The sequence below is a fragment of the Phasianus colchicus genome, chromosome 1 (assembly GCF_987193195.1).
Source record: "Phasianus colchicus chromosome 1, bPhaCol1.hap1.1, whole genome shotgun sequence".
Lineage (NCBI taxonomy): Eukaryota > Metazoa > Chordata > Aves > Galliformes > Phasianidae > Phasianus > Phasianus colchicus.
This window is the reverse complement of record NC_143436.1, coordinates 9,135,232-9,149,693: the sequence shown is the minus strand read 5'-3', so window position 1 is coordinate 9,149,693 and position 14,462 is coordinate 9,135,232.

Below are 14,462 nucleotides of genomic sequence, written 5' to 3'. Positions count from 1 at the left end.
TTATTTGTCCAAAAAGCAAAAAAACAAAGCCACACATGCAAAAAGACCCCAAACAACAACAGCAACAAAATCAGTAACGTACACCAAAGAACAGTGACTTGAAAGCTGGTGGCTCATTTTCAAAGTTATGCCTCTGGGTTTATGTCAGTTTCAGTTCATAAATGGAAATTAGCAGTTTCAGTAGTTAAGATCAATATGTCTCTGCACAGATAAGCAAAATTTAGCAGATTAGTGAAGTAAGCAACTAGAACGATATTTTAAAAAAAGTTCAAGTCATGTAGTTAGAAAAGCCTAGTGTGGCATTTACTGTAGCATCATTGCTTTAATAACATTTCATAGTGTCCCATTAAAACAAACAAACAAACAAACAAACAACAAAACAAATTCATGAAGAAAACATGAATCAATTTGAAGATGTACTGCCTTGGAGCTGTGAAACTCTCTTTCATTTCAATGGATTAAGAACTGGTTGGCTGGTCGCAACCAAAGGGCTGTGATTTACAGTTCTATGTCTGGTTGGAGGCCAGTCACAAGTGGTGTCCCCCAGGACTTGGTCTTGGGACTGATGCTCTTCAACATTTTTATCAATGACATAGATAACAGAATAGAGTGGACCCTCATCCAGGACTGGGGTCCCCAGGAATGGAAAGGTGCAGAGCTTTTGAAACAGGTCAAGAGGAGGGCCACTAAGATGATCAGAGGGCTGGAGCATCTTTTTGAAGGAAGGTTGAGAGAACTGGGCTTTGTTTATCTTGAAGAAGAGAAGGCTCCTGGGAGACCTCATTGTGGCCTTCCAGTACTTTAAGGGAGCTTATAAACAGGAGGGGGGATGACTGTTTACATGAGTTGATAGTGATAGGACAAGGGGGAATGGTTTTAAATTAAGACAGGAGAGATATAGGTTAGGTATTAGGAGGAAATTTTTCACACAGAGTGTGGTGACGCACTGGAACAAGTTGCCCAGAGAGATTGTGGATGCCCCATCCCTGGTGACATTCAAGACCAGGCTGGATGTGGCTCTGGGTAGCTTGGTCTATTGATTTGCGCCCACAGTATGGGTGTTGAAACTAGATGATCTTTGAAGTCCTTTTCAACACGGGCCATTCTATGATATTACGATGCTATGATTTCACGGGACTGCTGTCCATGGTACTGGTTTGAGCCCCATGTATTCGTATGTATTGTATGAAACATCAGTGTCTGTTGGGATGCAGAGAAAAAGAAGGAAACAAACAGGAACATTTTTTATCAGCTCTTTCTGCTCTTTGTAAGTTTTTATCACATTCCAGAGAGACATAAGAATAAGGAAATAAAAACGTAAACAAGCACACTGGAAACAAACAAACAAATAAAAATCTCACTTGCAAAGCTAGTTTTCTGCCATGTAGACTTATGACTTAAGGCAAAAGAAAGATGATAAGTCAGCAGCAGAACATGTGAACCCATAGCTATTTGAGCTATTCCATTCTACAGTAGATGAGGTGCTGTCTTTCTATTACAAAGTATCAGACTATATTGAACACAAATCAGGTACAAGACAAAGTTCAAAACTTTCCTGAATTTAATTTGTTTTAGTCATATTTGTGTACCAATAATGTTTGGAGATTGTATAAAACTGATTGCACAGTACTGCAAATGAATTGCGTGAATGTATGAGACTTATAAGACATTTGGGAAAGGATGAAAGGTGGGGAAGAGAATAGTCAAGGTGAATTGGTAAGGAATATCTATGAAAAAAAATGGAGGTGAAATGGGATAAAAGAAGCAGTTTAGATGTAAACAAGTCTTTTGTCTTTATGCTTGTCAGACTGAATCTTGCATTTCATCATCCCAGTCTGCCCCATTTTCTCATTAACCTCTAATTTCTAATTATCTTCTCTGTGGATGTGCTCTCTATTCTGAGTGGGTAAGTGTGAAAGCTAGCAAAATTCAAGCTGGACTAGATAGCAAGTAGTGTTAAAAGTACTAGATACAGGATATACATTTATACTTTACTGAATCTGCATCCTGATCAGACAGAAAGCAGGAACAGGATTCAAGCAGCCACACTGTGCATGTGTGTGTAAATGTGCATTTCTGTGGATGCTGGCAATGCAACGCTAACTGTCTGGGTTGATCCTGGAATGTGTGTGCATGCGTGTGGGTGTCTTGTGAATACATACTCAACCTTACTATTGGCTGAGCTTTGGGACACAGAGCCACATTGATCAAGATACTGCTTTCTGCTGCCTCTAGCAAGGAATATGTTTACCCTTGTGCAGCAAGGTGAGACAAGGCTCCATCTTAGAAGTGATAATCCAGTCACTAAAAATACTATTTCCTGTTACAGATGTCCACCCTATTAGGGGAGAGCTGTCAGTTTATTTTTGGAAAGAGGAGGTGTTTAGCTTACCTTCTAATAACAGTCCTATATGGCATTGTGGAAAAATTCTCAAAGCAAGAGTGGCAATATTTCAATTAACAATAGTTAGGAATATCCAGAAAGAGTGGTATTGGAAGCAGTAATATTGCTTGGAAACATACAGTTGTATTCTTATTCTTGATCTTAATATATCAAAACAATAGTAATTGTCCTAGTTTCATACAAAATACAGTAGATTATATTATATTTATATGTTATATTTATTAGTTATAAACTAGAGGGCAATACTGGACTCTGATGTGATTCACATTGATTCTTTAATATAAAAATATTACATTTTTGGTGTGAAAGATACAATAAAAATATCAGTCTTGCAAGAAAGAAGCTAAATATGCTGGCTCTGATATTACAGCTCACAATTTTACATCATGTCTTTGGAAATACAGTTCTCTGCAGTAATTCCATGATGCTAAGCAATTTTGGAAGCTCACAACAAATGTGTCTATAGCATAAGTACTGGAATAGAATCTTTCCCCTCATAAGAATTATTTATTGTTCTGTTTCAGATGGGTTTCCCAGGTAATATTTCAGGACTTAGACAAGTTGGAAAACACAGTTGTAATTTATGATACTAAATGTATTGTAGCTTGGAAGGTCAAAGCCGTATAAATTGGCAAACCATATAAACAAATCTGAAGAAACTACCACTCACTCTTTTATATTGAGGGGGAAAAAAAAGAAAAAAAAAGTAAAAAAAAAAAGAGAATGAAATCTTCTAGGACATGGCAACAAATTTGCTATTATTTCAAATAATGATATCATATCAATCTTCTAAAAAAACTGACATAGATTATCCCAAGAATCATTACAGATTCTTTTTCTCCTGCAAAATTGATATTTGTTCAGTGCATTCATTGGATTATAAAAATAATAAAATAATTAAAAAAAAAAGGTAATTATCAGAATTCCCCTAGTTTCCATAAAGAAATTACTCTTCAAATAATGGCATCAGTATTGTCCTCTAATATGCATAGGGCTTTTGTGTTTTTTTTTTTGTTTTTTTTTGTTTGTTTGTTTGTTTTTGGTAGTTGCTCATGCTTATTCAGTGGTTGCAACCCCTCTTAGCTGCTACTCTATTAAAGACAAATACACAACCAAGCAAACAAAAACACAAAAAACAACCAACCAAAAACAAAACCAAAAAAATCTGGGCCTTGGATCTGCATAGATCTTCACAGTCTTGTACAGACAGTGACTGAAAAGCTCTTCCTCAGGTCCATGGACTGCAGTTCTTGTCTGAAATAACTTTTAAGCTAGCTAATATACAGTTATGCTCAACATTCCTCATCTCAACCTTACAGTGCTGCATTACATGAGTTCTAGTAAAAGAGAAAAAGGCTACACAATTCTACTGACTTATGGAATGTTACGCTGAGTTATATTATCTCAGTGTCCTACAGTAATGCAAAATTTAGTAAGAAGCATTTGATTGTTTCTGAATGTCTGTTGTACTACTGCAGCGCTTAAATTAAACTAACGCATGGAGAAGTTTCTTGCTTTTTGTTCCTACTCAATATTTAAAGGCACCTACTGGTAGATGGGTGGTTTGGATGAGAGTCTAAAGACTGTTTCAGGTGTTAACAGTGCTGAACTCCTGACAAACGCAAGCAACATTCTTGAAAATGCTGCAGATAGACTCCAGTTGACACGAGAAGCTTTCTGTGTTTAAATGGAATTGGTGTTCCACAAGCCTCATTCTACCCCTAATATGGTACCTAAGTGTGTTGTCAGAAAAGACTGGAAACTGAAAAAGCAGTGACGGATTTATTCCATGTATTGATCAGTTGTCACACTTTGGAAGCTTTCTCAGACTATCTCCAGCATACAAAATAACTGAGGTAGAAGGGTGTAATTTGTCTTCAGTGTAGATTATGGAGCTGAGATCTTTCACAACCATTTTGTTTGAGATGGATCTGTTTGCACATTGCACTAATAGTTATATTCTTCTTTCTTTGTTAAGATCAAGAATGTGCAGGTATGGATATAAGAATATAAGAATTCCATTTCCCCTTGACAGCTTCACATTTCCACAGGGACGGAGATGCTATCTTCATCTTCAGCCCTTAATGATGTTGTCTGTTTTCTTCAGTTTCTCAGTAATAGTTTCCAAAGTGATTTTGGAATTGAGAAAACAAGCATCTAACCACTGGCTATTCATCAGCATCCAGTACATAGTAAGACAGACCATGGGATAAAATAGGGGTTCTTAGACTGTTATATGAATTAATCCTTCCATATAATCTTATTAATACAGTTATAAAACTTTCATTTATAAAATATATATTTGTATTTCTGGCCTTCTAGAAGGCAGTTGGGAAATCTCACTTATCTACTGGTAAGACCTAAAATTATCAGGGATCATAACTACACTATACAGTATCAGTTGGTTGAGTAATCTATACACTGGTACAAATATAGCATTTGCTGCAGTGCTATTGTCTCAGAGGGGTTTGCCTATGTTAAGCACCTTGCAAATTTAAAGCTCAAGGGGAGTGAAGACAACAGTGTTGCCATTGTTGACTTTGCACTTTAAATAAAATGCTTAATATTAAATTCTCTGTTGCCGCTCTCTCTGCATCATTCGTTTTCCACCCCATAAGATGCTGCTTTGCCAGCGAAACCGACCCCATACCAGGTCGGGGCCAAATGCTCACACAGACCCCAAGTATAGGTGAAGCAAAATGGCGTTTATTAAAATGTAGCAGGCACTTAAATATTCTTGTCCTGCTTTGTCTACACCCCTTGCATACACGCTGTCCTATTGTGGGACAGCACCTGGCAAGCCCTGAGCATAGGGAACCTGACCCCGTCACACACCGTCTCCTCGCCACGCCTACTACATCTCCCCCTCCCTATGCTCAGTAATATCCTGTAACAGCGCGAATGCAAACGCTACAATTGTTCCCGATACCTGTGATACTCTATACTCTATGCATTGGTCCATAAGCTACTACATAATCCTTAGCAAGCAATTCTGAAAGCACATAATCACACACGGCAGAATAGCGGTAATACACACAATTACTAAGAGTGCTAACACTATGCCCTTAACGATCTTCGCAATCCAACTCCCGAAGTTGCCAAACGTCTTCTTGAACCAGTCTCCGATGGGGTCGTCGTCCACCTGGATCCTCTCCGTATGGTCTCGCAGGGCTTTCAGCGCTTTATGGATGGATATGCTGTGGTCGCTAAGATTGAAGCAACACATTCCTTCTAGGTCTTCACATTCATGCCCCTGTGCCAGGAGCAAGAAGTAGATGGCTGCTTTGTTTTGCAGCACCGCATGCCGAACGCTGTTTGTGTCCTCTAGCATCGCATTCAATACTAATGTTGTTAAATTTGCCTGCTTAACTGACCAACATGCTAGCCGTTCTATCTGAGCCAAGCTCTGTGCTGCAGCAACCCCAGGGTCGTTCAGAGATTTTATCAAACATGCCGTTTGGCTAGCTAGATCGGTGTTGTTACGGCAGCTGGAATGGTTTGTAGTGTACCTCGCAAAGGCTTCTAACGTGTATTGAGGGATGCCCATTAGGCAAGTGCAAAAGAGTGAGGTTGCCGATTGCAAGCTAAAGCAAAAGTCGTTTTGGCTCGTCTTATTTACCTAAGTAACCCATAAATTCCCTGACAGTGACAAAAGGTGAATTCCCTCGCTCCCTGTGATAAAGCAATAACCACCACACACACTAAACATAGCATTTGCCTGTTAGAAACGCGTTTTCTCGTTGGCAGCAACGGTTGAGTTTCCTCCACGCTTCTCCCGGCCTTCTTTCGGGGTTCCTGGGCTGTCTCCTTCTTCGGCGTTCACAGGAGCCATACCTGCAAAACTCAGAGTCCCTCGTTACTGTTCTCTTTCATCAGATCTGGTTTGACTTTTCTCGCCGGGATCCACATGACACTTCCCGTATTGACATGTTTTACAGCAGCATACCCTCTACCCCACACTAGAATCCTCCATCCTGGCTCCCATATTCCTGCCTCCGTTCTTATTTTGACTAGAGGGCCTTCCTCTAGAATTCTGGGTCGCCAGTGCTTTTCTACTGGTGCCCTGCTGGCATCCCCTCTTTCATAGTGATTTAAGGCAAACTGAGCTTTGGCCAGTATCTCTCCTTGTCTTGCTATTGGGATTCTGTCGTTATATCCCTCCCCCTCCCCAAGAACATAGATCTTTTCTTTGAGGAGGCGGTTGGCCTTTTCAACAATGGCCTGTCCTTGTGAGTTTCCCGGAATACCTGTAGTATGCTGAATTCCCCAGGCCTCTAACCAATCCTTGGTGGACCGTGATGTAAAACATGAGCCGTTGTCCGTTTTAATCTGCACTGGCAAGCCAAGGACCGCAATAGCTACAGCCCAGTGGGCCTGGGCCGAGGTAGAATTAGCTTTTCCGTGTTGGGTAGCCACGATCATCGTGGAGGCTGTGTCAACAGTAACTGCCAACCACGACCGAGGTGACATTCGCGGCTCCCACGTAAAGTCCGTCTGCCATATTTGCGGCGGCCCTAAACCGCGGGGGTTGACCCCCGCCCCAATAGCAGGAGCTGAATTACAGTGAGGGCAGGCCTGCACCACATCCCTTGCAGCTGTAATGGAAATACCACAGGCTCGAGCGAGTGCCCGGGCGCCTATGTGAAGCGTGGAGTGGAGGTCTCTGGCCTTTCGGATCGTCAGGACACGGGACCCTGCAGCCGCATCTGCGGCTGCATTGCCCTCTGAAAAGAATCCTGGTACATCCGAATGACTTCTTACATGTAAAATTGCTATAGGCTCTACTCGGGTGCACAAAGCATCTTCTAAGATAAGCGCTGCTTCCGTACTAGGGATGCCTTCTTGGCCCATTTTCAAAGCGAGCTTAGCTGCAAAAGCAGAATCTGTGACTATGTTACAGGGAAGGGAGGGCCAATAAACAATCGCCATCGCAACAGCCCTGACCTCGAGCATCTGAACACTGGCGCCCGGATCTGTGAAGATTATGGAATCCCAGCGACCATTTGTTTCCCACACTACTGCCCCTTGCCCCGTTGATGATGATGCATCGGTAAACAGGGTAGGCCCTTCCACGGGCGAGTCTTGCACCCTGCACCGTAACGATAGCTGCAATGGTCTCGCCAGTTCGAAAATAGGGGGCGAGTCCGCAAATGTGAGGGAAGCTGACGTCCCTTCCAAAGCAAGCAAGATGGGCTCTGGGAGCGGTAAAGAATCACGAAATGATGTAGGGAGATAGATAATAGAAGGTTCTTGTCCAAAGGCTCTGACAGCCGTATGACGGCACTTACGAAGAAGCCTAGCCAATATTTCCAGCCAGGAGGAGTACGCACGCGTGGGCTGAACGGAAAAATGCCACCACAATGGTTGCGGTTTGGCTCCCAAGTCATGGCCTATAACAGCAGCCGCCCCACTCTCGCATTTACAGGCAGCCACTTCCAGCTCCCTTCCAGGATCATATCGAGACAGAGCCGATTGACAACAGGATTCTGTTATTTCCTTCCATGCCTCTGCCATTTCGGGCGTGATGGAACGCGCCTCGTTCGGATCCGAGCCCTTAAGCTGCTCATAAAATGGCTGCATGAGGCGAGGAGGGATCCCCAGTGCCCCTCGAATCCATTGTAGGGCTCCCACTAGCTTCTGCACATCCCATAGCGTGCGTATCCGGGGTTTGATGTCAACCCCGACTGGGTGGACAGTTTTGTCTCCCAGCCGATATCCTAAAAACTGGACCCCCGATCCTCTCTGGATCTTTTCAGCAGAAATAGTGAAGCCGGCTGATGTCAGGAGCGTCACCACTTGGGCTTCTAATGACTGGAGCCCCGATGGGGTCGGGGATGATAGCAGTAGATCATCCATATAGTGCAGCAGGAGGAACTGCCTAGGGGACTGTCGGACCGGACTCAGAACTCTGTCAATCACTATCTGACAGATCGTGGGAGAGCACACCATCCCTTGTGGGAGCACTCGCCAGTGATACCGACGAGCTGGGCCTTGGTTATTACGGACAGGAACCGTAAAGGCAAAAGCCTCCCTGTCTTGCTCGGCCAGGGGTATGGAGAAAAAGCAATCCTTCAAATCGATAACAACAACCCCCCAGCCTGCAGGCACGGCGGATAGTACGGGCGCACCCTGCTGAACTACACCAAAAGGCACTAACTGAGCGTTAACTGCGCACAAGTCGTGCAGCAAGCGATAGGATCCTGACCGCTTCTTTATCACAAATACAGGAGTGTTCCATTGACTAAGAGAGGGTTCTATATGACCTAAGCGAAGCTCTTGCTGTACTAATGCGTGAAGCGCTACAAGCTTTTCTGTTGGTAAGGGCCACTGATCCACCCAGACAGGTCGCACTTCCTGTCTCCAGCGCAGTGGGATCGCATACTGCGCTGACAATTGACAGATCGTGGCCCCCACTATAAATTGTTATGCGTGCTGCCCCTGTTCTGCTGTAGCAGAACAGGCCTTTCCAGGGAACCATCCCTGTTGATTACGATAATCTCAACCATCTGGGCGGACCTCCGGGTGGGCGTTGTTCCTCCCACTCCCGCTATCATCTGTGCCGCCCCTGTAGGCCATGTAGAGGGCCAATCGGATTCCGCAATAACCCGATGCGATAGAGAAAGCGCCCGTGTTTGTAGGGCTAACTATAAACGCGGCTGGATTCGCTAGGCCCTTTTCTTTCGCTTTCTCTTTAACTTTAGCCCAGTCAGTAACCAGGCCCCCCCCCCGGCGCGGGCTCCCCCCCCGCCGCGGGCTCCCCCGCCCCGCTCCACCCACCGCCCTATCGCGTTCTTCAAGGGGCGGTTCTGGCTGAGACGTTTTGTCCAAAGAAGGGCATAAAGACGGAGCAGGGTAAGGCGGGGGCGGGGCTGTCGGCTCACATGACTGACTCGGCGACTCCTTCTTCTCCGTCTCTCCGCCTCCGCTCTCTGCCGTCGCCGCCATCTTGGCCTCGCCGGATCTATGAGAAAGCAAAGACCCGCTCCCGGCAGCCCCCGTCACGCTCCGATCCTCCCCGAACCCTCCTTCTTGAGGGTTTAAGAGCCTCAAGTATCAAGCCCCACGTTTTAAGCTCTGAGGCTTTTTGGTCGGACATGGCGCGCTGGCACAGCGCCGAAGTAAGTGAATCCCACTTATTTGAATCGAGCACCTGTTGAGGGGAGTCCAGCTCACCCTCCTTTTCTAGCCGCGATAACACGGCCGCGATCTCCTTCTTAGAAGGAACGGTCTTACCGCAATAACTTTTACAGAAATGTAAAAATACCTTAATTACTTGTTCCATAGTTACACACGCGACCTGCCAATACCCCACAGGTTCCACCGCAGTGTGTCTTCCGTAGGCGACCTGCCAATACCCCACAGGTTCCACCGCCTTACGGGCACGCCGGGCAGCTACTACTCACAGGGTAGATCACGTCGGGGTCACCACTTGTTGCCGCTCTCTCTGCATCATTCGTTTTCCACCCCATAAGATGCTGCTTTGCCAGCGAAACCGACCCCATACCAGGTCGGGGCCAAATGCTCACACAGACCCCAAGTATAGGTGAAGCAAAATGGCGTTTATTAAAATGTAGCAGGCACTTAAATATTCTTGTCCTGCTTTGTCTACACCCCTTGCATACACGCTGTCCTATTGTGGGACAGCACCTGGCAAGCCCTGAGCATAGGGAACCTGACCCCGTCACACACCGTCTCCTCGCCACGCCTACTACAATTCTCTTACAGATAATGACAGGCTGAACTTTGTCATACAAACTCTTTTTCGCCAATAGAAAAGGACAGGTAATGCTTAGTAAAGAAAAAGAAATGGAGATAGCTAATATTATGAAATCACCTAATACGTACTGCTTTGCCTGAATTCTATGGCATAGTTATACTGAGAGCCCTACTTCACATCCCTCTTTGGAGAATTCTTTACTAACTGCAGTAAAATCAAGTTGCAGCTGTTATGGCAACTTTAACTCAGAGTTCAATGTTAAATGTCATTATTACTGCTATCTGGGGTTTTCTTTTGATTATTATTTTCTTCCATGGATGTTGGATTTTTATCCTTCATGCTTTTGCATAAGGCAATAATAATATTATAATAAAATAATGATTGCTATCAGCATTACCAGTAAATCCTAGTCTGAAAATGTAGCTCGACCAAAATACCAGTGTAGTTTGTAAGCAAATGTGTCTCCTATTTTAATGTCTACAGACCTTGATTTCCCTCCCTTCATATATGATTTTGCTACCTGCTGCAGCTTATGTTTAAGGACTAAGCTCTTCCTTATAAGAAGTTACCTGGTGTTCATTAACCAAAGCTGGCTCCTGTTAGCCCAGTTAACCTGTGATCTGGCAAGACACACACTTTATCCAGGTAGAAAGAGTTCTTACACTGAGCAGAAGTGCAAAGACTTAGACAATTTTAGTGACTGGTAAAACTGCACATATCCCCATAGCAAAATATTCATCAATTGAATATTGACAAATTAATTTTGATTACAGAGCTTTTTGGGTAGACTTTTTTTGAAACTTTACACTATATTTGACAGTATGTAAATTCACGGATTTACTTGGGCTGGGGAATAAAATGCCCCCAGAATCCATGTGTGTTTTAGTGGGACGTAGATCAGATGGTATGGTTTTTTCCAAAGTGATGAATAGTTTAGTCTTGCCTATTACAAATGTAAACTCAATTCTTAACTCTTGTCCTGCAAGAATCACTTAAAATGCACAAATTTACTATCAAACAAATCAGACAAAATAAATTCAGAACAATTGACAGTGGTATGCAGCAATAATTGAAGAAATCTTTAGTAACGTATGTTTCTACTTGAGGTTCCTTTATATTACTATCCACCTTTCCCAGCTAACTTCTTTACCAAAGGGTTGTTAACCACTGGAATAGGCTCCCCAGGGAGGTGGTTGAGTCACCATCCCTGAATGTGTTTAAAAACCATTTGGATGTGGTTCTCAGGGACATGATTTAGCAGAGGGTTGTTAGTTAGAGTAGTACAGTTAGGTCATGGTTGGACTTGATGATCTTTAATGTCTTTTCCAACCCAAGCAATTCTGATTCTAAGAAAAAAATATTTGCATTCACAGAATGACAGAATCATAGAATGACCAAGGTTGGAAAAGACCTCTAAGATCACCTACTTCAATCACTCACCTATAACCAATATTTCCCTACTAAACCACGTTCCATAGTACAACATTTAATCGTTTCTTGAACAGGTCCTGGAACAATGGCTCAAGCATCTCCCTGGGCAACCCATTCTATTGCCTTACCAAAAAACAATTTTTATTCAAATAAAAGGAATAACCATGACCTATCTGTGTGGCTGTAGGAATCCAGATTAGCATCATTCCTTTGGAAAAATCCTACAAATAGAATAAAGGGACTTGACAGGTCTACTATCACACTCATCCCACTCATCCTTAAACCACTTCTCACACATTGTTTGTATCTTTGTGTGTGTGTGTGTATCTGTTATATTAACTTGTAACTGGTGTTGATATAAAAACCAGGCTTTTATCTAAAACATTTTTTTTTTTTTCTGTAACATCCTCAAGACTCAAAAAAAATCCGTATCTATTAGGCTACCAACTCAACTACCCCTGGATATTGATATCTCAGACATTGGAGGTCTTTCAGAAAATAGAAGTCCTGCTTCTGCTATGAAATCTGGTTTCTGTTGAAATGAAAAAGTGTAACTCAGAGAGTTTTTTTGGAAAACAATTGCTCATTTTGTTCTGATAATTTTACATGCTTAACAGTGTCTTCGCAAGCTGTTAAAAGCACATCACATTAGTATAAACAGAAGTATAAGCTTATCATTTGTTATGTGCTTGTACTTTTTCTGCTTTTCTGTTGTGCTCATCTCACACTTTAGAACTAATTAAAGAAGAATGAAATAATAATTTAAGCCATGAGAGGTTATGCTCCCTGTGGCCTCTTTCTCCAGATGGGCGTAGGAGAAAAAGAGGCTTTTTAAACCTCTGCTACAGAGATGTAATTCTCTGAACATCTTCATTCATTACTTCAACTTCTTTCAACTGGGTCAAACACTACACATAAAGCTGGAAGATGAAAGAAGGACCAGCAGTTCTTCACTTTCTCATCTTTCACTTGATATTTTGTTATTTGGGCCAACGCAAAATGTTCAGGATCTGCAATTGCTCATTAATAGCAAATTAGCTCAGTTGAAAGAATTCAGAGCTGTCATTTGGCATAGGTAAAATGGGGCAAAAGGTGTTAAAAAATATTTCTGCTGTAATAATTCTCAGCTCCTCAGGGAGGAGCTTGTGTGCAAGCTACAGACCTGGGTTTCAGCAAGCAAAATACTACAGTTGCATTAGCAGTGCTTTTGTAGCATTCAACCTCTCACTATTCTTAACAGCTTAAAACTTTCCATTTGGCAAAGGAGAACGAGAAGCCAATTTATACATATTTTGATCAACATATAGTAGACACATACAGTATGGAAACTTTCCTATTTTTTTAATCCATCATCCCAAGATTTAGTCCGAAAACCACAACTCCTGTAGTGGCTGAGAGAGAGTACTTGATATATTGTTCCACTGCTGACAATCACTGTCTTTGAGAAAATCTTCTGTTGAAATCAGAATTTTGCAATGGGGATGTATGTCCACTGTACTTCCAAATAAGTTTTTTTAAAAAAATAATTCTGCTTTTAATATGTCAATAAACAAACAAACAAATAGAAGAGGGAAAATGGAAAATATGAAGAAGACTGCTCCTTTATATTGTTGACATTACACAAGTGATTCATAAAATACAGTTTTTTTGAGTTTAAGGAACTGTCTTAGGCACTTAGTCACTGATCAAATATTTCCTGTTTTTTCATTCACCTGCATTTACAAAATAACAGCTAAGCCCTTCTTATACATAGGCAGCCAAATCTTTCACACAATAACTGTAAAAAAAATCATTATTATTCTATTCTGTCAAAATAAACATCTGAGAAATATTTATTTGTTCTCATTTTTTGAATCATTGAACATCCAAGACAGATGACTCACAAAGCAAAAGATCTTTGTCTGAAACTGTAAGAGAAATGAACTTTATCTAATTCCCTACCTTTCCATGGAACTTTCATTTCCCTCTGACCCTGTTCTGAGCATAGTATTGAACAGATTTGCTGATATTTCCCATATAAATTCAGCCTCAGGCAAAAACTTGGTGTTAAAATATCAGGCTGACCAGTTAAATTTTAGGAAAAGACTGTGAATGCAAACAGGATTTTAATGCAGAAAATGGAAGGCAGTTTAATAAGCTTTACTACCAGCTCCACCTTTAGTCTGCAAGTAGTTAAGTGCCTGATACAGAAAAACATGTAGCATAGTTCTTTAGGTTCATACAATGAATAAAATCCATGCATCAAATTGCTTGTTATGTCAGCTTTTAACATGAGTTTTCAATTGTCAGATCAAATATGGACAGAACAAAGAGTTGGATCACTGATCATAGACAGTCAAATCTGAAGAATTTTATGGTGTTTTGCTGAGATGTCAGTAGTTCCAGAATATACATAATTTTGCATACCCAGATGTTGGCTTGCACAGAAAACACATCACAGTTCTTGCTATTATCACTTTTCCCATGTAAGGAATTTCTACAGCAGATGCTGAGCTGCTACGAATGAAGAGGAGGAATGCTGTGAAACATGAAGTTGTTGTCAACAATGAAGAAATCTGATAAACTGTACACTGAGAAGTACATGGCAAAGAAGTTCTGCGCTGGCAAGGATAGAGAGCATTTGATTTCATATGCATCAAAATGTAAACTGCCAGATCTTTGCTATAAAAAAGAATGCTCAAATTATGATTTGTTATTATTAGTAGTATAAATTATTTGAAATTTATTCTTGCATTCTAAAATAGAGAGTGAGTTAGGTACATAGCGGCTAGAACCTGTGAGGGAAAGAAGTTACCAAACAGTATGAGGTAATATATAGCACATGTAATTCAAAGTAAGATCTTTAGGGATTTGTACATATGTTTAAATATTTATGGGAATATTTTTCTTGAAGTCAGACAAAGAATAATG